The sequence below is a fragment of the Triticum aestivum genome, chromosome 5A (assembly GCF_018294505.1).
Source record: "Triticum aestivum cultivar Chinese Spring chromosome 5A, IWGSC CS RefSeq v2.1, whole genome shotgun sequence".
NCBI classification, from domain to species: Eukaryota; Viridiplantae; Streptophyta; class Magnoliopsida; order Poales; family Poaceae; genus Triticum; species Triticum aestivum.
Window position 1 is genome coordinate 614,246,323 of NC_057806.1, and position 24,817 is coordinate 614,271,139.

The window sequence follows — 24,817 nt, forward strand, 5'->3', positions numbered from 1 at the left end:
AATGATTTGGTATTTTTATCAAATCAAAACAAAAGTGAGAAAAATAGAAAAGAAAAAAAATAAAGGAAAAAAGCCTACCTGGACCTTACCTGCAGCCTGGCAGCCCAGTGGCCCAGCTGACTGGTGCTGCCAGTCATCGTCTCCACCGCGCCAGAAGGACGCCGAGCGCGTGCTCGCCGCGCGCGAGCACATGCCGGCCACCTCCTGCTTCCCCGCTCGCCGCTAGAGGCACCCAACGATGCCACGCACTCCCCCGAACCTCTCTCCCTCTCTCCAGTGGCCGCCCCTCCTCTCTCTCGCCCTTCCCCGCGAACGCCCGAGCGCTGCCGTCGCCGCCGCACGCCGTAGCCGCAGCCACCGTGCTCCCCTCGCCTCATTGTTATGTCCAGAAGCTCCGCCACCTCGTCCGCAACCTCTCTGCCAAGCCACGCGAGCGGACGCGCCCTACAGCGGCTCCCCTGACCTCTTCTTCACCGTCGGCCGCCGCGGATCTCCACCGTCGAGTTGCCGCCGTCCGAGCTTCCCCGAGCACGCTGGCCATCCCTACGGCGCTGCTGTGAGCCCCCGAGTGTTCCCCCCTCTCCCCGCGGTCAATACCCTCCTCTAGCCGCCTAGCCACCGGAGCCGAGAGCTCCGTGCTGCCGGCCATGGCGCCGCCGTGGCCAAAGGCCGGGCCAGCCGCTCGTGCGCGCGTCACCTTGCTCCTGGTGACGCCAGGAGCCCGTAGAGGCCCTCTGCAGCCCCTGCCGTGCCCCGTCGCTCGATTCCGCCCGAACCCGTGCTCCGGCCGCCGCCACGAGCCTCGCTCCGGCGAGCTCCGGCCACCCCTCCTCCTCCTATCTACCCCACTAGATGCGGGAGAGCACGGGCTATGCCCCGGTGCTCCCAGCCGCTGCCCCCATGCCCTGTAGCATGGACACCGCCGCATCCAGGGGTCGCCAGCGACGACCTCGCCGGCCTGACGTGCGGGCCCGACCTGCCAGGTGATTAGCTTAAGGCTAATCACCATTTTGCTAACCCCCTGACACTGACAGTGGGCCCCAGAGCCACTAATCTAAATTAGATTAGGAATAACTCCTCTGTTAACTAACTGAGTCACTAACGTGTGGACCCCACACGTAAGGTTTGACCTGGTCAGCCATGTTGACTCGCTGACGTAGGGATGACATCATGCTGATGCAGTTATTCTTTTTCTAGAATTATTTTAAAACAGGAAATTCCAGAATATATTCAAAATTTCAAAAATTCATAGAAATTCAAACGTAGCTCAGATTGAAATAATTTATATATGAAAAATGATCAGAAAAATTCAATCTATCCATCTGTACCATTTTCATGGATGACAAACCAACATATTCATGCTGTATATATGAAAACACACTTATGGCATATTTAAGAGCTTATTTTGGAGTTGCATTTGTACCCTTGGTTCAAATGGACCTCAACTAAATAAATGCTAGATGCATTAACTCAAACAACATCACATACTCATGCCATGGTCATGCATCATATTATTGCATATGCTTGTGTTTGATTTCCGTCACCGTTCCTTCTCGATAGGTCATGCTCCGGAGAGTGTTCGAGAGTACCTGTCTGAGGAGCAGTGCCCCCCTGTTGATCTACCAGGCAAGCAACCCCCCTTGTTCATTCCGATACAATCCTACTCTCTCGCTCCTACTCTCATTTATTGCATTAGGACAACAACGATTCAACTGCTACTTTATGCTGCGGTAGTTGAACCCATTCCTCTGCATGACCTTTCATTGCCACAGTAATTAGTTAAAACCCACTAGCATGTGTAGGAGTTGTTTGAGCCATGTTGTGTTCCTACCATGCCATGCCTGCTATTGCTTAGAGTTGTGTCAGGTCTGATTCATCAGGAATGAATTGGAGTGTTATGATATGTTCTGGTGCTGAGAGTTAAGCGTGTGAACATGATTTGGTAAAGGTAGCGGTGAGAGGCCATGTAGGAGTACATGGTGGGTTGTCTCATTGGGACTGTCCTTAAGAACTGAGTTCCATGTAAGTTGTCCAATGACTAGCTACTACCACACATTGGGCTCCGGGCGCTCCAAGCTCTCTCGACTTATTAACCACCTTGATCTTGTCCAGGAGTTGCAAATAGTTTCTGGTGTTTGTAGGTAGTGCTATTTTTCTATCGAGTGGCACCCGACAGGGTGGGCTCAGGACAGACTAGGCACAGGTGGCACGGTGTACCAAGTGGCACCCGGATGGTGGGCTTGGGAACCCTGCTCACATCGTTAGGGGCCGTGAGCGACACCCCGGCCGGATCTCCTTGCGGATGGAACCCAAATAGGCGATAAACCTGGACTAGAGTCTTGCATGGTTAGTCAGGTCGTGGCCGACACCCTCGCCAGGCTTCCGCTTGAAGGTTGCCGAGATACATGACGCGTACATGGCGATAAGTGGTGAGAGCGTGTGTGAAGAAGTACACCCCTGCAGGGTTATCATGATCTATTTGAATAGCCGTGTCCTCGGTTATGGACTTCTTGGATGCTTACGTGGTACATAGAAAACTTAAAGTGGATACTCTAAAATGCTCAAGACAAGTGTGAGTGCTATGGATGGCCTTCTCGTAGGAGAGACGGGGATGAATCCATAGTAGTGTATTGATGTGGTGATTAGTGGACTCGTGTGTGCTCCCTCACCTCAAAGAAGTTTCTCATTGTCGTAGAACAGGATAGCCACTGAGTCAAAGCTGGCTTGCTGCAACTAAACCCCACATTACCTTCTTGATACAAATGCATGTATGATAGGATCTGATGTAAGTCTTGCTGAGTACCTTTGTACTCACGTTTGCTTTATTTATGTTTTGCAGGTGATGTTGGGTTTCGTAGTAATTTCAAAAAATTTCCTACGCACACGCAAGATCATGTGATGCATAGCAACGAGGGGAGAGTGTGATCTACATACCTAGTAGATCGACAACGGAAGCGTTTGGTTGATGTAGTCGTACGTCTTCACGATCCAACCGATCAAGCACCGAAACTACGGCACCTCGGAGTTCGTGCACACGTTCAGCTCGATGACGATCCCCGGACTCCGATCCAGCAAAGTGTCGGGGAAGAGTTCTGTCAGCATGATGGCGTGGTGACGATCTTGATGCACTACAGCAGCAGGGCTTCGCCTAAACTCCGCTACGGTATTATCGAGGACTATGGTGGCTGGGGGCGCCGCACACGGCTAAGGAATAGATCACGTGGATCAACTTGTGTGTTTCTGGGGTGCCCCTGCCTCCGTATATAAAGGCCTAGAGGGGGGAGGCTGGCCGGCCAAGGGTGGCGCGCCAAGAGAGTCCTACTCCCTCTGGGAGTAGGATTCCCCCCCCCCCAATCCTAGTTGGAATAGGATTCGCGGAGGGGGAAAAGAGAGAGGGGGGGGCCACCTCTCCTTGTCCTAATAGGACCAGGGGAGGGAGGGAGGCGCGCAGCCCATCTTGGGCAGCCCCTTCTCTTTTCCACTAAGGCCCATTAAGGCCCATATAGCTCCCGGGGGGGGGGTTCCGGTAACCTCCCGGTACTCTGGTAAAATCCCGATTTCACCCGGAACACTTCCGATATCCAAACATAGGCTTCCAATATATCAATCTTTATGTCTCGACCATTTCGAGACTCCTCGTCATGTCCGTGATCACATCCGGGACTCCGAACAACCTTCGGTACATCAAAATGCATAAACTCATAATATAACTGTCATCGTAACCTTAAGTGTGCGGACCCTACGGGTTCGAGAACAATGTAGACATGACCGAGACACGTCTCTGGTCAATAACCAATAGCGGGACCTGGATGCCCATATTGGCTCCTACATATTCTACGAAGATCTTTATCGGTCAGACCGCATAACAACATACGTTGTTCCCTTTGTCATCGCTATGTTACTTGCCCGAGATTCGATCGTCGGTATTCCAATACCTAGTTCAATCTTGTTATCGGCAAGTCTCTTTACTCGTTCTGTAATACATCATCCCGCAACTAACTCATTTAGTTGCAATGCTTGCAAGGCTTAAGTGATGTGCATTACCGAGAGGGCCCAGAGATACCTCTCCGACAATCGGAGTGACAAAACCTCATCTCGAAATACGCCAACCCAACATGTACCTTTGGAGACACCTGTAGAACTCCTTTATAATCACCCAGTTATGTTGTGACGTTTGGTAGTACCCAAAGTGTTCCTCCGGTAAACGGGAGTTGCATAATCTCATAGTTATAGGAACATGTATAAGTCATGAAGAAAGCAATAGCAACATACTAAACAATCGGGTGCTAAGCTAATGGAATGGGTCATGTCAATCAGATCATTCTCTTAATGATGTGATCCCGTTAATCAAATAACAACTCATTGTTCATGGTTAGTAAACATAACCATCTTTGATTAACGAGCTAGTCGAGTAGAGGCATACTAGTGACACTTTGTTTGTCTATGTATTCACACATGTATTATGTTTCCGGTTAATACAATTCTAGCATGAATAATAAACATTTATCATGATTATAAGGAAATAAATAATAACTTTATTATTGCCTCTAGGGCATATTTCCTTCAGTCTCCCACTTGCACTAGAGTCAATAATCTAGATTACACTGTAATGATTCTAACACCCATGGAGCCTTGGTGCTGATCATGTTTTGCTCGTGGAAGAGGCTTAGTCAATGGGTCTGCAACATTCAGATCCGTATGTATCTTGCAAATCTCTATGTCTCCCACCTGGGCTAGATCCCGGATGGAATTGAAGCGTCTCTTGATGTGCTTGGTTCTCTTGTGAAATCTGGATTCCTTTGCCAAGGCAATTGCACCGGTATTGTCACAAAATATTTTCATTGGACCCGATGCACTAGGTATGACACCTAGATCGGATATGAACTCCTTCATCCAGACTCCTTCATTTGCTGCTTCCGAAGCAGCTATGTACTCCACTTCACATGTAGATCCCGCTACAACGCTTTGTTTAGAACTGCACCAACTGACAGCTCCACCGTTTAATGTAAACACGTATCCGGTTTGCGATTTAGAATCATCCGGATCAGTGTCAAAGCTTGCATCAACGTAACCATTTACGACGAGCTCTTTGTCACCTCCATATACGAGAAGCATATCCTTAGTCCTTTTCAGGTATTTCAGGATGTTCTTGACCGCTGTCCAGTGATCCACTCCTGGATTACTTTGGTACCTCCCTGCTAGACTTATAGCAAGGCACACATCAGGTCTGGTACACAGCATTGCATACATGATAGATCCTATCGCTGATGCATAGGGAACATCTTTCATATTCTCTCTATCTTCTGCAGTGGTCGGGCATTGAGTCTTACTCTATTTCACACCTTGTAACACAGGCAAGAATCCTTTCTTTGCTTGATCCATTTTGAACTTCTTCAAAATTTTGTCAAGGTATGTTGTTTGTGAAAATCCAATTAAGCGTTTTGATCTATCTCTATAGATCTTAATGCCTAATATGTAAGCAGCTTCACCGAGGTCTTTCATTGAAAAACTCTTATTCAAGTATCCCTTTATGCTATCCAGAAATTCTATATCATTTCCAATTAATAATATGTCATCCACATATAATATCAGAAATGCTACAGAGCTCCCACTCACTTTCTTGTAAATACAGGCTTCTCCAAAAGTCTGTATAAAACCAAATGCTTTGATCACACTATCAAAACGTTTATCCCAACTCCGAGAGACTTGCACCAGTCCATAAATGGATCGATGGAGCTTGCACACTTTGTTAGCTCCCTTTGGATCGACAAAACCTTCTGGTTGCATCATATAGAACTCTTCTTCCAGAAATCCATTCAGGAATGCAGTTTTGACATCCATCTGCCAAATTTCATAATCATAAAATGTAGCAATTGCTAACATGATTCGGACAGACTTAAGCATCGCTACGGGTGAGAAGGTCTCATCGTAGTCAATCCCTTGAACTTGCCGAAAACCTTTTGCGACAAGTCGAGCTTTGTAGACAGTAATATTACCATTAGCGTCAGTCTTCTTCTTGAAGATCCATTTATTCTCAATTGCTTGCCGATCATCGGGCAAGTCAACCAAAGTCCATACTTTGTTCTCATACATGGATCCCATCTCAGATTTCATGGCTTCAAGCCACTTTGCGGAATCTGGGCTCACCATTGCTTCTTCATAGTTCGTAGGTTCATCATGATCTAGCATCATGACTTCCAGAACGGGATTACCGTAAAACTCTGGCGCGGATCTTACTCTGGTTGATCTACGAGGTTTAGTAGTATCTTGTTCTGAAGTTTCATGATCATTATCATTGACTTCCTCACTAACTGGTGTAGGTGTCACAGAAATAGTTTTCTGTGATGTACTACTTTCCAATAAGGGAGCAGGTACAGTTACCTCGTCAAGTTCTACTTTCCTCCCACTCACTTCTTTCGAGAGAAACTCCTTCTCCAGAAAGTTTCCAAATTTAGCAACAAAAGTCTTGCCTTCGGATCTGTGATAGAAGGTGTATCCAATAGTTTCCTTTGGATATCCTATGAAGACACATTTCTCCGATTTGGGTTCAAGCTTATTAGGTTGAAGCTTTTTCACATAAGCATCGCAGCCCCAAACTTTCAGAAACGACAACTTTGGTTTCTTGCCAAACCACAGTTCATAAGGCGTCGTCTCAATGGATTTTGATGGTGCCCTATTTAACGTGAATGCGGCCGTCTCTAGAGCGTATCCCCAAAACGATAGCGGTAAATCAGTAAGAGACATCATAGATTGCACCATATCTAGTAAAGTACGATTACGACGTTCAGACACACCATTACGCTGAAGTGTTCCGGGTGGCGTGAGTTGCGAAACTATTCCACAATTTTTCAAATGTACACCAAACTCGTAACTCAAATATTCTCCTCCATGATCAGATCGTAGAAACTTTATTTTCTTGTTACGATGATTTTCAACTTCACTTTGAAATTCCTTGAACTTTTCAAATGTTTCAGACTTATGTTTCATTAAGTAGATATACCCATATCTGCTTAAATCATCTGTGAAGGTGAGAAAATAACGATATCCGCCACGAGCCTCAATATTCATTGGACCACATACATCTGTATGTATGATTTCCAACAAATCTGTTGCTCTCTCCATAGTACCGGAGAACGGCGTTTTTGTCATCTTGCCCATGAGGCACAGTTCGCAAGTACCAAGTGATTCATAATCAAGTGGTTCCAAAAGTCCATCAGAATGGAGTTTCTTCATGCGCTTTACACCGATATGACCTAAACGGCAGTGCCACAAATAAGTTGCACTCTCATTATCAACTCTGCATCTTTTGGCTTCAATATTATGAATATGTGTGTTACTACTATCGAGATTCAACAAGAATAGACCACTCTTCAAGGGTGCATGACCATAAAAGATATTACTCATATAAATAGAACAACCATTATTCTCTGATTTAAATGAATAACCGTCTCGCATCAAACAACATCCAGATATAATGTTCATGCTTAACGCTGGCACCAAATAACAATTATTTAGGTCTAATACTAATCCCGAAGGTAGATGTAGAGGTAGCGTGCCGAATGCGATCACATCGACTTTGGAACCGTTTCCCATGCGCATCGTCACCTCGTCCTTAACCAATCTTCGCTTGATCCGTATTCCCTGTTTCGAGTTGCAAATATTAGCAACAGAACCAGTATCAAATACCCAGGTGCTACTACGAGCATTAGTAAGGGACACATCAATAACATGTATATCACATATACCTTTGTTCACCTTGCCATCCTTCTTATCAGCCAAATACTTGGGGCAGTTCCGCTTCTAGTGACCAGTCTGCTTGCAATAGAAGCAGTCAGTTTCAGGCTTAGGTCCAGGTTTGGGTTTCTTCTCTAGAGTAGCAACTTGCTTGCCATTCTTTTTGAAGTTCACCTTATTCTTCCCTTTGCCCTTTTTCTTGAAATTAGTGGTCTTGTTGACCATCAACACTTGATGCTCCTTCTTGATTTCTACCTCCGCAGCTTTCAGCATTGCGAAGAGCTCGGGAATAGTCTTGTTCATCCCTTGCATATTATAGTTCATCACGAAGCTCTTGTAGCTTGGTGGTAGTGATTGAAGAATTCTTTCAATGACGCAATCATCTGGAAGATTAACTCCCAATTGAATCAAGTGATTATTATACCCAGACATTTTGAGTATATGCTCACTGATAGAACTGTTCTCCTCCATCTTGCAGCTATAGAACTTATTGGAGACTTCATATCTCTCAATCCGTGCATTTGCTTGAAATATTAACTTCAACTCCTGGAACATCTTATATGCTCCATGACGTTCAAAACGTCGTTGAAGTCCCGATTCTAAGCCGTAAAGCATGGCACACTGAACTATCGAGTAGTCATCAGTTTTGCTCTGCCAGACGTTCATAACATCCGGCGTTGCTCCTGCAGCAGGCCTGGCACCCAGCGGTGCTTGCAGGACGTAATTCTTCTGTTCAGCAATTAGGATACTCCTCAAGTTACGGACCCAGTCCGTGTAATTGCTACCATCATCTTTCAACTTTGCTTTCTCAAGGAACGCATTAAAATTTAACGGAACAACAGCACGAGCCATCTATCTACAATCAAACATAAAAAAGCAAGATACTAATCAGGTACTAAGTTTCATGATAAATTTAAGTTCAGTTAATCAAATTAATTAAAGAACTCCCACTTAGATAGACATCCCTCTAATCCTCTAAGTGATTACGTGATCCAAATCAACTAAATCATAACCGATCATCACGTGAGATGGAGTAGTTTTCAATGGTGAACATCGTTATGTTGATCATATCTACTATATGATTCACGCTCGACCTTTCGATCTCCGTGTTCCGAGGCCATATCTGTATATGCTTGGCTCGTCAAGTATAACCTGAGTATTCCGCGTGTGCAACTGTTTTGCACCCGTTGTATTTGAACGTAGAACCTATCACACCCGATCATCACGTGGTGTCTCAGCACGAAGAACTTTCGCAACGGTGCATACTCAGGGAGAACACTTCTTGATAATTTAGTGAGAGATCATCTTATAATGCTACCGTCAATCAAAGCAAGATAAGATGCATAAAAGGATAAACATCACATGCAATCAATATAAGTGATTTGATATGGCCATCATCATCTTGTGCTTGTGATCTCCATCTCCGAAGCACCGTCGTGATCACCATCGTCACCGGCATGACACCTTGATCTCCATCGTAGCATCGTTGTCGTCTCGCCAAGCTTGTGCTTCTACGACTATCGCTACCGCTTAGTGATAAAAGTAAAGCATTACATCGCGATTGCATTGCATACAATAAAACGACAACCATAAGGCTCCTACCAGTTGCCGATAACTCGGTTACAAAACATGATCATCTCATACAATAAAATTCAGCATCATGTCTTGACCATATCACATCACAACATGCCCTGCAAAAACAAGTTAGACATCCTCTACTTTGTTGTTGCATGTTTTACATGGCTGCTACGGGCTTAAGCAAGAACCAATCTTACCTACGCATCAAAACCACAACGATAGTTTGTCAATTTGACTCCGTTTTAACCTTCGCAAGGACCGGGCGTAGCCATACTCGGTTCAACTAAAGTTGGAGAGACAGTCGCCCGCAAGCCACCTATGTGCAAAGCACGTCGGGGGAACCGGTCTCGCGTAAGCGTACGCGTAATGTTGGTCCGGGTTGTCTTGTCCAACAATGCCGCCGAACCAAAGTATGACATGCTGGTAGGCAGTATGACTTATATCGCCCACAACTCACTTGTGTTCTACTCGTGCATATAACATCAACATAAATAACCTAGGCTCGGATGCCACTGTTGGGTTTCGTAGTAATTTCAAAAAATTTCCTACGCACACGCAAGATCATGTGATGCATAGCAACGAGTGGAGAGTGTGATCTACATACCAAGTAGATCGACAACGGAAGCGTTTGGTTGATGTAGTCGTACGTCTTCACGATCCAACCGATCAAGCACCGAAACTACGGCACCTCCGAGTTTGTGCACACGTTCAGCTCGATGACGATCCCCGGACTCCGATCCAGCAAAGTGTCGGGGAAGAGTTCCGTAATCACGACGGCGTGGTGACGATCTTGATGCACTACAGCAGCAGGCCTTCGCCTAAACTCCGCTACAATATTATCGAGGACTATGGTGGCTGGGGGCGCCGCACACGGCTAAGGAATAGATCATGTGGATCAACTTGTGTGTTTCTGGGGTGCCCCTACCTTCGTATATAAAGGACTAGAGGGGGGAGGCTGGCCGGCCAAGGGTGGCGCGCCAGGAGAGTCCTACTCCCTTTGGGAGTAGGATTCCCCCCCCCCCAATCCTAGTTGGAATAGGATTCCCGGAGGGGGAAAAGAGAGAGGGGGCCGGCCACCTCTCCTTGTCCTAATAGGACTAGGGGAAGGAGGGAGGCGTGCAGCCCATCTTGGGCAGCCCCTTCTCTTTTCCACTAAGGCCCACTAAGGCCCATATAGCTCCCGGGGGGGTTCCGGTAACCTCCCGGTACTCCGGTAAAATCCCGATTTCACCCGGAACACTTCCGATATCCAAACATAGGCTTCCAATATATCAATCTTTATGTCTCGACCATTTCGAGACTCCTCTCATGTCCGTGATCACATCCGGGACTCCGAACAACCTTTGGTACATCAAAATGCCTAAACTCATAATATAACTGTCATCGTAACCTTAAGCGTGCGGACCCTACGGGTTCGAGAACAATGTAGACATGACCGAGACACGTCTCCGGTCAATAACCAATAGCGGGACCTGGATGCTCATATTGGCTCCTACATATTCTACGAAGATCTTTATCGGTCAGACCGCATAACAACATACGTTGTTCCCTTTGTCATCGGTATGTTACTTGCCCGAGATTCGATCGTCGGTATTCCAATACCTAGTTCAATCTCGTTACCGGCAAGTCTCTTTACTCGTTCTGTAATACATCATCCCGCAACTAACTCATTTAGTTGCAATGCTTGCAAGGCTTAAGTGATGTGCATTACCGAGAGGGCCCAGAGATACCTCTCCGACAATCGGAGTGACAAAACCTAATCTCGAAATACGCCAACCCAACATGTACCTTTGGAGACACCTGTAGTACTCCTTTATAATCACCCAGTTATGTTGTGACGTTTGGTAGTACCCAAAGTCATGAAGAAAGCAATAGCAACATACTAAACGATCGGGTGCTAAGCTAATGGAATGGGTCATGTCAATCAGATCATTCTCTTAATGATGTGATCCCGTTAATCAAATAACAACTCATTGTTCATGGTTAGGAAACATAACCATCTTTGATTAACGAGCTAGTCAAGTAGAGGCATACTAGTGACACTTTGTTTGTCTATGTATTCACACATGTATTATGTTTCCGGTTAATACAATTCTAGCATGAATAATAAACAGTTATCATGATTATAAGGAAATAAATAATAACTTTATTATTGCCTCTAGGGCATATTTCCTTCAGGTGAGACATCTGTCTCACTAGTAGTACCGCTTGGACTTCGACGAGTAGCTTGTTACCTTAGCTACGACCTTGTACCTTGGAGGGACTTGTAGATAGTCAGGCTTCTCGGCCTTTTTCTTTTGTAGTTGTCTGTACTCAGACATGTAATGCTTCCGTTGCTTGTATGCTCTGAATGATGGGTCATGTGACCCCTGTTTGTATTTATGCTATGTGGCTCTTCTGAGCCTTTATCTATATGAGTTGCGTTATGTTGTGATGCCATGTTGTACAGCACATACTTGCATGTTATGCGTACGTGTGATGTGTATTGCTATGTGTGGGATCCGACAATCTAGTTGTTTATCCTTGGCAGCCTCTCTTATGGGGAAATGTAGTCTAGTGCTTCGTTGAGCCATAGTAGTCCGCTACAGCCCGGTCCACCGGAGTCCTGCTAGCCTAGCACTACTGCTCAGAACACTTGACTGGCCGGCATGTGTTCCACTTTGTTCCTATGTCTGTCCCTTCGGGGAAATGTCACGCGGTGACTTCCAGAGTCCTGTTAGCTTACTGCTACAGCCCGGATTCATACGCTGTTGACCGGCATGCTCGATGTGATTCATGTATGCCTGTCTCCATAGGTCTATGCCGCTTTGGGTTCACGACTAGCCATGTCGGCTCGGGTTCTGTATCATAGGGATGCTAGCAACACTATCATATACGTGAGCCAAAAGGCGCAAACGGTCCCGGGCCATGGTAAGGCGACACCCGTGGGGATACCGTGCGTGAGGCCGCAAAGTGATATGAGGTGATACATGCTAGATCGGTGTGACTTATAATCGGGGTCCCGACATAAGGTGAAGACGAGGTCTTCTGAGTTGAATCTCAGCCTCCCTAACCAAACGTACAGTTGTCATAGCAACTGGAACTAGTCCAACAAATCATTATCGTCAACGAGTCACTCGTTTCATCCTTCCCTTCCCTTTACTTACTGTTGGTCCTTGTGAAGTCATTGTATGATTGCTTTATCTTTTGTCTTCACTGAGTGACTGCTTGTTCTGATTGGCTTCACAATATCTTCCTACCTGATCTTTACTGCCTAGCTGCTATTAGTCATTGTGCTTTCACTCCATTGAATACTTGACTATGGTTTGCCTAGTGTAGTCTACCTTCCTCTGCATGGCAATAGGTTTATTTCTATCGTTTGTCTTCAAAACTTCCATGTTTTGAAGACTTTCATAAAAATCGCCTATTCACCCCCCTTCTAGTTGATCACTAGCACTTTCAATTGGTATCAGAGCGAGGTACTCCCTTGTTCTGTGTGATTCGGTTTAACCACCTGGAGTTTTAGCTATGTCGACTGCAGGGATAATCAAAGTCTCTGCTGCGTGCCTAGTCTTCGATGGAATTGAATATCCCTACTGGAAGAATAAGATGTGCATGCATCTTGAAGCCATTGATGTCGACCTATGGTATGTCATCAAGAATGGCGTTCCCAAGGCTAGTGAAGGTGTCACCGTTGCTGATGTCAAGAAGTTCATTCAACTGGACTCCACTGCCAAGAACATCATCTGTGGTCATCTGACCAAAGGACAGTATGGCCGTGTGAGTGCTTTGGAAACATCTAAGCTAGTCTGGGACTGGCTCTCCAAGGTCAACGAAGGTGTCTCAACCCAGAGAGATCAGAGAATCAGTGTCCTTCGCAACCTCTTCAACCGCTTCAAGAGAAATGACAATGAGAATGTCCAGCTCACGTTTGATCGACTCACTGACATCACAAATGAGCTTCAAGCCCTCGGCGCTATTGAGATCACCAAGCATGAAGTCGTCAAGACACTCCTGAGATCACTTGACAGCTCATTTGACACCCTAGCCCTGATGATTCAAGAATGTCCTGACTTCAAGACACTCGATCCGTCTGACATACTTGAGAGGCTCAACACACATGAGTTTCAGCTTTCTGAGAAAATAGATATCTACGGTCCCAACTATGGGCGAACTCGTGCCTTGAAGGTAAAAGCTGTCTCCTCATCTGAAGAAGAATCTGACAGTAGTTCTGATGATCCTGAAGACATTGGAAAGGAGCTTGCTATGCTTGTGAAGAAGTTCCAAAAATTCACCAAGAAGAAAGGCTTCAGAAAGTCCTCAAGATCAAGCTCAAGGAATGATGAAGCTTCTGCTCATGACTACAAGAAGAGAACATGCCACAAGTGCAAGAAACCTGGTCACTACATCTCCGAGTGTCCGCAGTGGGATAATGAGAACAAGAAAAAAAAGAAGAGAAAGGAGTATGATTCTGACGACATGAAGAAGAAGAAATACTCAAAGTCTTCTTCCAAGTCTTCCTCAAAGTCTTCATCACACAAGAAGAGCTCATCTGGGAAGGCTCATGCGTTTGTTGGCAAGGAAATGGATTCCGAGGAGGAGTCCGCTTCTGGTGTGGCAAGTCTAGATACAGCCTACGTTGCCAAGTCCATCTTCAACACTGAAGACAATGTCACCAACGCCGATGCTAATGACAAGGACGACTCCACTCCCACCTACTGCTTCATGGCACGCGGTGCCAAGGTAAACTCACGCGCCACTCACTATCAAACATCAAGTGAAGATGACTCTGATTGTGGTTCCAAACCCAGCTACAAAACACTTGCTAAAATTGCAACTGAACAACAGAAAGCTATGGAACATATTCAAAAACTATTAGACAAAAGTGATGACCTGTTGGACGCTGAAATGACTCGATCTCAGTCCTTAATTGAAGACATAAAAAATCTTCATGTTAAGTATGAGGAACTTGAAAGTCGTCGTGAAACGCTCTCAACATCTCATGAAAAGCTTTCCTATGATTATCTTCAAAGGAAGAAAGACCTTGAAAAATTGAGACCGGCACATGAAGATCTTCAAAAGGAAAACGAGTCACTTCGCGCCAAATAGATCAGTTCCGCTCAGGGTGGTTTTGAACCACCATGTTAAATGCATTAAGCGTGATAACGCTACTTTTGTTGTTGAATGTTCTACTGCTGCTACTGTTGCAATATCTTCAACTGTTGATGTGATAACTAACCCCTCTGCTGAGGATGCCACTGTTATTGCTGATGAGAATGCTAGGTTGAAGACATTGCTTGAAACAGGGATGTTCAAAAGTCTCAAAGGGCATCAAACACTATGTGATGTCCTCAAAAGGCAGATCCTGAACCGAAACCCTAGGAAAGAGGGTGTTGGGTTCGGAAGGAAAATGAATGCTGATGGCTCTTACTGGAAACCTGAGCAGTACCCCAAAACCACATGGGTTGCTGCAAAGGGACCTTTAGTGGATCCATCCACCCTATCCAGCTTCACTTGTGCTAATCCCATTGTTATTGATGAATCCTTTGATGCAAACTATAAATTGTTTAAGAATCAGAATGGTGAAGTGTTTGCCAGGTATATTGGTACTAACTGCTGGAATGGGCTGCCTATGAAGAAGGTCTGGGTGCCGAAAAGGTGTTTGGAGAATCTTCCTGTGAATGTCATCATGACACCACAAGTGAAGAAGACAAACCCCAACACAGGCTTCATACAGCCCAAAGGCTTCATATAGACAGAGGACTCACCTGAGTTGCACTAATGCAAATGTTTTGCAGGGAAGCCATACTCAGGCCTATGAATATGAGCGCGGTTCATCAAACCGCCATGTTCATAAGACCAAGAACTATTATTCTTATTCTTATGAGTACTATTGTCCACCTTCAAGACTTTTTGCTAGAGCTCCAAAGCCAAAGTTCTCAGATGCTGCACTTAGACTCATTGCTTCGAAGCCACCCTTAAAGACATGGTCTTATTATGTACTTTGTTCCTGAGTCGCTTGCTACTTGCCCTATCAGTCCTAATCTTGATGTAAGCTTTCATAATCCACTGGCTCGTCAAATGTTTTTGCTTCACAATTCTCTTCGTGAAGCCTATCCCCCTAACTGCACTGTAGGGTACGACACCAGCTGCTTCAGAATGGATTATTGATAGTGGGTGTACCAATCACGTGACTGGCAAGCGAAGCCTTCTTATGGACTCAACCTTACGTCCATCTGACAAAAGTCACATCACATTTGCTGACACTGGTAAAAGTAAGGTATTGGGTCTAGGTAGAGTTGCAATCTCAAAGGATCAACACATGGATAAAGTCATGCTTGTTGAATCCCTTGGTTTCAACTTAATGTCTGTCTCAATGCTTTGCGATTTAAACATGATTGTGATGTTTGGAAAATATCGTTGCCTTGTTCTAATGGAATCTGACAAGTCTCTAGTGTTTGAAGGGTATCGGAAAGATGATTTGTACGTGGTAGATTTCTCAGCAGGACCACAGCTTGCCGTATGTCTTCTAGCAAAAGCTTCAGAATGCTGGCTCTGGCATCGGAGGCTAGGGCATGCTGGCATGAGGAACTTGCACACTCTTGCAAGAAAGAAGCATGTCATAGGCATCGAGAGCATCAAGTTCAAGAAGGATCACTTATGCGGTGCCTGTGAAGCAGGAAAGATGACGAGGGCCAAGCATCTCTTGAAGACAATCATGACAATGACTCAACCCTTCGAACTGCTCCACATGGATCTTTTCGGTCCCACTCATTACTCAACTCTTACTACTACTGCTTGTCTCTATGGCTTTGTCATTGTTGATGATTATTCAAGATACACTTGGGTGCATATAATTCTCTACAAGACTGAAGTGCAGGATGTCTTCAGACGCTTCGTCAATCGAGCAATGAACAACTATGGCGTCAAGATAAAGCACATCAGAAGTGACAATGGCACTGAATTCAAGAACACTAGCCTAGATACATATCTTGATACTTTGGGCATCACACATGAATTCTCAGCTCCGTACATGCCACAGCAGAATGGCGTCGTTGAACGCAAGAATAGAACACTTATTGAGATGGCTCGGACGATGCTTGATGAATACAAGACTCCAAGAAAATTCTGGCCTGAAGCCATTGATACTGCATGCCATATCATGAACCATGTTTATCTTCACAAGCTTTTGAACAAGACATCCTATGAGCTCCTTACTGGCTAGAAGCCAAATGTCAGTTACTTCAGAGTATTTGGTGCCAGGTGCTGGATCAAGGATCCACATCACACTTCAAAATTTGCACCAAAAGCACATGAAGGTTTTATGCTTGGATATGGAAAGGATTCGCACTCCTACAGAGTCTTCAACCTATTTCACTATAAAGTGGTTGAAATTGTGGATGTGCGGTTCGATGAGACTAACGGCTCGCAAAGAGAGCACCTGCCAAATGTGCTAGATGAAGTTCCATCCAGTGAATCAATCAAACTTATGGGAACTGGAGAAATCATACCATCTGAAGTCAGCCTGAAGAGGAACTTATCATCTCCGCACCTAATCAACCTGAAGACAATGCTCAGCCTGAAGACAATCCTTCTAACAATGAAAATGATCAGCAAAAGCAAAGTCTTCGTCCTATACATCCTCGTGTTGCAAATGAAGTGCAGATTGAGAGAATAATTTATAGCATCAATGCACTAGGTCCACTCACTCGTTCAAGGGCAACACAGCTAGCAAATTTCTGTGGACACTTCGCATTTGTCTCAATATCTGAACCCAAGAAAGTTGATGAAGCCTTCATGGAACCTGAATGGATTCAAGCTATGCAAGAAGAGCTTCAACAGTTTGAGCTGAATACTGTATGGGAACTGATTAAGCGTCCTGATCCTCGCAAGCACAATATAATAGGCACCAAATGGATATACCGCAACAAGCAATATGAGCATGGTCAAGTTGTCAGAAACAAAGCTCGTCTCGTTGCTCAAGGATACACTCAAGTTGAAGGGATTGACTTCGATGAGACATTTGCTCCTGTGTCTAGACTTGAAGCCATACGCATACTGCTGGCCTATGCAAATCATCATAACATTCTTCTGCATCAAATGGATGTGAAGAGTGCTTTTCTCAATGGCAAGATTGATGAAGAAGTGTATGTTGCACAACCGCCTGGCTTTGAAGATCCAAAACATCCTGATATGGTGTACAAGCTCAACAAGGCACTGTATGGCCTCAAACAAGCCCCTAGGGCTTGGTATGACACACTAAAAGACTTCCTGAAGAGCAAAGGCTGCAAACCTGGTTCCCTCGACCCCACTCTCTTCACGAAGACATATGATGGTGAACTGTTTGTGTGCCAAATATATGTGGATGACATTATCTTCGGATGCACCAATCTAAAATACACTAACGAGTTTGGATATATGATGCAAGAGCAATATCAGATGTCCATGATGGGTGAGCTGAAGTTCTTCCTTGGTCTTCAAATACATCAGCAACGCAACAACATCTTTATATCTCAAGAGAAATACCTCAAAGATTGCCTGAAGAAATTTGGAATGCAAGATTGCAAAGGCTACACGACGCCAATGCGAGCCAAACATCATCTGGGTCCCGACGACAATGGTAAAGAGTTCGATCAAAAGGTATACCGCCCCATGATTGGTTCCTTACTTTATTTATGTGCATCTAGGCCAGATATCATGCTTAGTCTTTGCATATGTGCCCGGTTCCAAGCGGCACCAAAGGAATCGCATCACTTAGCTGTGAAGCGAATTCTCTGATATTTGGCTCACACCCCAACACTAGGATTATGGTATCCAAAGGGCTCAGAGTTTGATCTAGTTGGATTCTCGGATGCTGATTATGCTGGTGACAAGGTGGATCACAAGTCTACATCAGGCACATGTCATTTTCTGGGACGATCACTTGTATGTTGGTCTTCAAAGAAGCAGAACTATGTATCTCTCTTCACTGCTGAATCTGAATACATTGCTGCTGGATCTTGCTGCGCTCCGCTTCTATGGATGAAGAAACACTCAAAGACTATGGCATTCACCTGAAGCAAGTACCACTCTACTGCGACAATGAAAGTGCCATCAAGATTGCCAACAACCCAGTTCAGCACTCGAAGACAAAGCACATTGAAATTCGTCATCACTTTCTCAGAGATCATGTTGTGAAGGAAGATATTGATATCATACACGTCAACACTGAAGAGCAATTGGCAGATATCTTCACCAAGCCCTTGGATGAGAAGAGGTTTTGCAAGTTACGTGTGAGCTAAATATCTTGGAATCCTCAAATGTCCTATGATCAGGCACGCATCCTAACACTTATGCATGTTGATGACTTAGATGTGCAACACACGAAGTAAAGTATATCTTCAATCAATGAAGACTTACACTCTGTGCACCGTGTCTGGGTCTAATACTTCCTATACGGTGGGTAACGCCACCACCAAATTCTTCTGTTTGAAGTGTTTTACGCATGGCGTTACATGTGCTATGTCTTCACATTTTGTTTGTCTTCATTTTCAACTTGTCTTCATGATTATCTTCACTATGTTGACTTGATTGTCTTCTGATATATACATACTAGTGTTCTGTCCTCTACAATATTCACTTATAGCTACGTCTTCCTTGTTGAATCTTTTGAACTAAGTGAATGTGATCGGACCCTAATCTCTCTATGCTTTCTATCTCAAACTCTATCTGTCCAAATCATATGCATTCTATTGAAACTGTCGAATGTCTTCTCTGCGTCCTAGTCAGCAGAAGATATAGAGACAAACATTAAGTCTGTTTTCAATGCTAATTCCTTCACCTGAAACCCGGAGAAGTGGGAACGACCACCCGACAATCCAGGCGTGCGTGGGAACATGGAACAACCTCCAATATGTTGCATGATGGCCACGTGTCCTTCATATGTGAATCGCCAGGGGCACCTGTGTAATAACACTGTGCCGTCCCAGTCCCTATAAATACATGCCTCACCACAGTCATTATCCTTTCTTCCACTCTCGCACAAACCCTAGCGCCACCGCTAGCCCTCGACGACGCCGGCGATGAAGCGCTTAGCTGCCGCGACCTCACCGACGCCGTCTTCACGCCGGCCGCGGACATCATCTTCTCCGCCGTTGCTGTAGGTGTCCTCCGTCGCCAAGTTAGGGCACGGACGATCGAACTGCTCGTCCTCCTCTCCCACTCCGTCTAGCAGTTCTTCGTGTGGTAAATAAAACTTCCTTTTTACGGCCCCTTTGATCCTATAGATTCATCACTTTCTACTACAAGCAGTTTCTGTTCACACAAGTTGGATCTATTTCATACTGCATCTCATAATATGCCTAGTATGTTCACTTATGCTTCACAAAGTAGTTAGATTCCTCACTTGTACTTATTCGTGGATTCGTACAAATCTGGAACCAACTCTCTATCTATGAGTGAATGTCTTCGCACTATGAGGTCAATGTCTTCTAAACTGATTTATCTTCAAAATCTTCTGAGAATGCATATGACCTCTTCCCCTTCCCTCGCACCTTAATGCTGTCATAGGTACATGTCCGTGGGAGAATCCCTTGGTTCTCATAGTCTGCATTCGTTTGCAGAATTCTTACAACATCACATTAACTCCCCCGAAGCCAGTTCCTATTTGACCAGAAAGCGAAAGCCTTTGAAGCCTTTAAACATGTTGAAGCCCTTCAGTTTAAGCCTCATGGCACCAGAGAAACCTACAAGAAAGGATGGCAGACAGCGTCGTGGCAACACCTCAAGAGATTTGCCTCCTGACCTCTATGAGCTGTACAAGACAGATCCAGAGGAGGACTACAATCAGCGAAAAACTCGAATCCAATGGATTCTAAGATATTGGGCAGAATAGTGGTTCAAGTACAGGTTTGTGACCCAGGAGTATGCTGAGAAGAATGCCATCAAACAACCATGGGGAGACATTCTATACAGAAATCTTCAACCCAAGTCCAGAGTTGAAGCCATTGAACAAGGCTTCTATCCTTGCATGGTCCATGGAGCGCAGCCTGCGGATGCAGACCCATCTTCATTACTGTGGTGCCGCGATGATAATCTGTTCAAGCGCAACCTTCAGTTTGCCAGGAACTCGGCCAAAGAGAACAAGAAGTCACGAGGCTTAGACTTCAATCCAGGCCCCTCTGCTCCTCGTGCTGATGGCACACGCGAAGCTGAACCCAATCTTGTTTGGCCCTTCTACAACCTAGAAGGTCTCATCACTCATATCATGGTTCAAGGGATAGCCGTGGATGAGCCTGCAGATGACGCTGAATCTGATGAAGCGCCTGCACCGCCAAAGTCAAAGAAACTGAAGAAGCCTAAAGCTTCAAAGCCTGCTCCTGCACCAAAGGTCTTACAGGCGAAGCCTCTGGCCACTGCACCTCCTGAACACAGTGTGCAGTCTGAAGATTTGTCACGCATCTCCAAGCCCTCGAGAGTAAAGATGCCCTTGCAACCCACCAGCCAAGAACTGAATGCTGCTGCTATTCTGCGCAACGACGCCATTGATCTGTCCAGTGATGAAGATCTTGCAGATGACGCTCTTGAGCAACTGATCAAGAGCAAAGAAGAAGCAGAAATCTTCAATGAGTTGCCTCTCTTTTACGTAGTAATCCTTCACAACTTCATTGATGAGTGGTTTGAAACCCCCAATCTGAGCTTTGATGATCTGCAACTTCCAATTGGCCTCAGCATCGCTTTCACTGGCGCCATTGCTTCTGAGCTAGCTCTAGCTCAACGCATCATTGAACTGAAGCAAAAGATCGACTATGAGAAAGCTTAGTTCAAGCAGCACATGGCAAAGCTCAGCGTGCAAGATGTCAAGAACTTCAAGACTATGCTGCACGAGCTCAAGGAAGCCTTTCTCAAGAAACGCGAAGAAGCTAAAGGTTCTCATGAGCGCATGAAGAGTCTGGCTGACAAGTGCATGCAAGCCTACAATGAAGCTGAAAAGCGCAAGGCTCTTGGGTGTCCTGGCATCGATCCCAGGATGGCTGCAAAGAAGAAGAAGAAGCCAGCTGTGGCCAAACCCGAAGCAACAAGGCAGGAAGCACATCCCATTGTCTTCCCAGCCAGTATGACAGGCTCAAAGCCTAAGGTCCCCACCGTGGCTTCAGAATTAAAGAAGACAAGGGCTGCCGAGGCTGAAGCCAGAAAGAGGAAACATCCTGAAGCTTCTGATGTCACTCCCTCCAAGAAGAAGCGCAAAACCAAGAAAGATCGGGCTGCTCCCACAGAGCCCCTTATTGTTGAGCCCATCTCGGATGCTCGTCCTGCCTCTTCGCATCAAGAACGACGGATGGTAATTCATGAGCCTGCTTCCAAAGAGGCTCCTGAAGCTGAAGACATTCCAACAGTTGACCCCACCGCTGCTGAAGACATTGGTCACTGTCTGTGTCAAAACCGGCGGATCTCGGGTAGGGGGTCCCGAACTGTGTGTCTTGGATCGATGGTAACAGGAGGCATGGGACACGATGTTTACCCAGGTTCGGGCCCTCTTGATGGAGGTAAAACCCTACGTCTTGCTTGATTAATATTGATGATATGGGTAGTACAAGAGTAGATCTACCACGAGATCAAGGAGGCTAAACCCTAGAAGCTAGCCTATGGTATGATTGTTGTATATATTGTGTATCTATCGACTAGCCTGGCTTCGGTTTATATAATGCACCGGAGGCCTAGGATAACAAGAGTCCTAGCCGAATACACCGGTGGGGAGAAGTCCTTGTCTTGATCGCCAAGTCTTGTGGAATCTTCGTTGTATGTGGCAGTCGTCCGAACTGGCCCATGAGTATACGGCCACGGGGGTCCTTGGCCCAATCTAATAGATCGGGAGACGATGTGGTGAGTACCCCCTAGTCCAGGACACCGTCAGTAGCCCCGTGAACCGGTCATCAAGTTAGGGACGCTCCTCGATTCTTCCGAACTGTTCTTCATCTTCGGTTGCCGGTCTTGAAATTTGGTTCAACAAATCTTCTTTATCTTCGATCTTAAGGATCATCGAAATGCATTCGACGAGTTTACACATCGGGTATCCGAGGAGCCCCTTTAAGTTTCCGGCCTTTATCAATGCCTTGTTTATTTTTATGCCACACCTCGGGTTTGAAGTTGTTGCCGGGAGGCAGGGTCCTCTTGCGTCTGAGCCCCAACGCCGAAATATATCCGAGCTCCAATGCCGGACTGTGTCCAGGCTGCCGGACTATATCCGAGGTGTCATATCACCTTGGTTCAAAAAAGTTGAAGGAGTTTAGCCGAGCTTAATGCCGGAAATACCCTCTATGGAGCCAGCCACTAGCGCCCGAGCTTTATGCCGGACTGCTTTCGAGGTGGTGCACCACCCCGACTATGGGCCGATTTTTTGTCAATATTTTTTATTGGTGCAATTTATTCTCTTCCGAGATATATAGCCAGTAGCCCTCAAGGTGTGTATCGATCTAAAACCTGAGATGCACATGAAGGATGACATAAGACCACTGATCCCAGTAGCCGCTGAGACTCAGGTTGATTTGCAAAATCAGCCTGAGGATCAAGTCCTAGCTCGGCAGAATACTTTGGGACACAAAAGCGGCGTGCTCAGTCCTCAAGACTCAGGTTGGGTGCGGCCGACCAACCTGAGGATCAAAATCTCCTCGGAAACTATATTGCACATAAAATTTTCTGCATTGGACAAGCAATGCAGTAGCCCCCGAGACACTGGTCGGGTGGCAACACCAGATCAGGGGATCGATGTGCCCCTTTAATATTTGTAAATAATAAACCCGAAGCCCAGTAGCCCCCGAGCCTTAATGCAGGCACGGGTGGCCGAATTAAGGATCAATATCCATAGTAAAATCACAAATTATGTGTAATGACTCTATGTATCCAAGTACTTTATGTCATTAATGCTCGGATCCGCATTGTACAAAACTTTGTTGACCAACCATCGGCTTCCACCTCCTTGGCCAGTAGCCGAGGAGTGTTTGTCCTACTTTATAAAGCCTTTATGATGGCAAAGATTTACGACAAACAAGGCAATCTGGCCACACGGTTTTATAAACAAAGGTACGCAGAGAGATATGTTATATTACTATTTAATAGAAGAAATGTATTCCAAAGAAAATAGTCCCGCTATCGGTTCCTTTCTTTGGGTTGTCATGCTAAGCATGATCATGAAACCTCAGCTCGAATGTAAGAGCAAAATATCGAGGATTTAGTTTGGGAGGCCAGTTAATAGCCCCCGATAGTGTTCGGCGACAGTCGAGGTCAAGCCGTAAACACTTCAGCCAATGTTATGAATGGCCCATCATAGTCATCGGATCGCTGACCAGTTTACGCTTATTGTGACAGTCAGTTGTTGGCTTTCTCCACTAAGGTGCTTAATCATGTGAGCTGGAAGCACAATCGAAGTGGTTCTCCCTTTGCACGCCTAGCCAAACAAAATGGAACGTAGGAAGCAAGTGCAGGAGCCGGGCAACCCAACTATTGATCGAAGACACAATTCAAAACCGATGCATATATACCAATATCTGAGAATGTTTTTGCCGAATCCCTAAAGGTGTCCGGCGTTGCACTGCGAGACTAATGCTGGAAAAGCACAAATAGTTTAAAAGTGCCAAAAAGCTTGGAAAACCAAGAAACGTCAGTAAAAAATGGCGTCCGAACAATATCAAGTGTTTGGTGCCAATCCGAAAGTTGGTCTTAGAAAAAAGAAGTGCTTCTGTCGTGCTTTAACATGATACATCCTATCTCAAGACTTCGAGCGGGTCAGCCTACGGCTTCAACCTCCTATCCCGAGGGCAGAGTACTTCTCATTAGGCCAGTTTAGCAAACTAAACTCTAGCGGCTTTGAGAGAGAAATTAGGCTCCCCGGCTAGTGACTGCACACTCGTGTCGAAAAAGGAGTGATAAATAATAATAAAACTTTGCAACGACTAAGAAGTAGAACACTTATTATAAAATGGTTCAAATAAACTTAAGAGCCCCCAAGTGATTTGGGTAGAAGAATGATTGCATGTACCGAAGTACTTATATCATATCTATGTTTAACCGAAATTTAAATGCGTCTTAACCGACCGTCAGCTTCTCCCTCTTCGGTCAAGGACCGAAAAGTGTTATGTACTCCATCGGTCGAGAATATCGATGGTGTTTCCAATAACCAGGCAATCAGGCCATAAGGCTGTAACAGACAAAGCACGCTCAGGGAACTTATTCTATATTACCGTGAAGTGTAAGAAGAATCTTCGAAGAAAATAGTACCCCCACCGATACCTTTCTTCGGTGCTCATTGTTATTATGAGACTTGTGCAATAGATTTTTTGTAGTCATGAGTTCCGTTGTGTGCCGACCATCATTGAAAACTATAAGAGCGCTAGCTTTCGACTTCACCCAGTCTGAGGTCCGGCTCGGTTGACCCGATCATGACAATCGCAGAGGTGCTCCCTTTACTCCCTAGCCGAACAATCGGGAACGTAGGGGTAAACACAGGAGCGAGGCAACCCAGCTTGCAAATCGCTTAAGTCAATATGGTGCA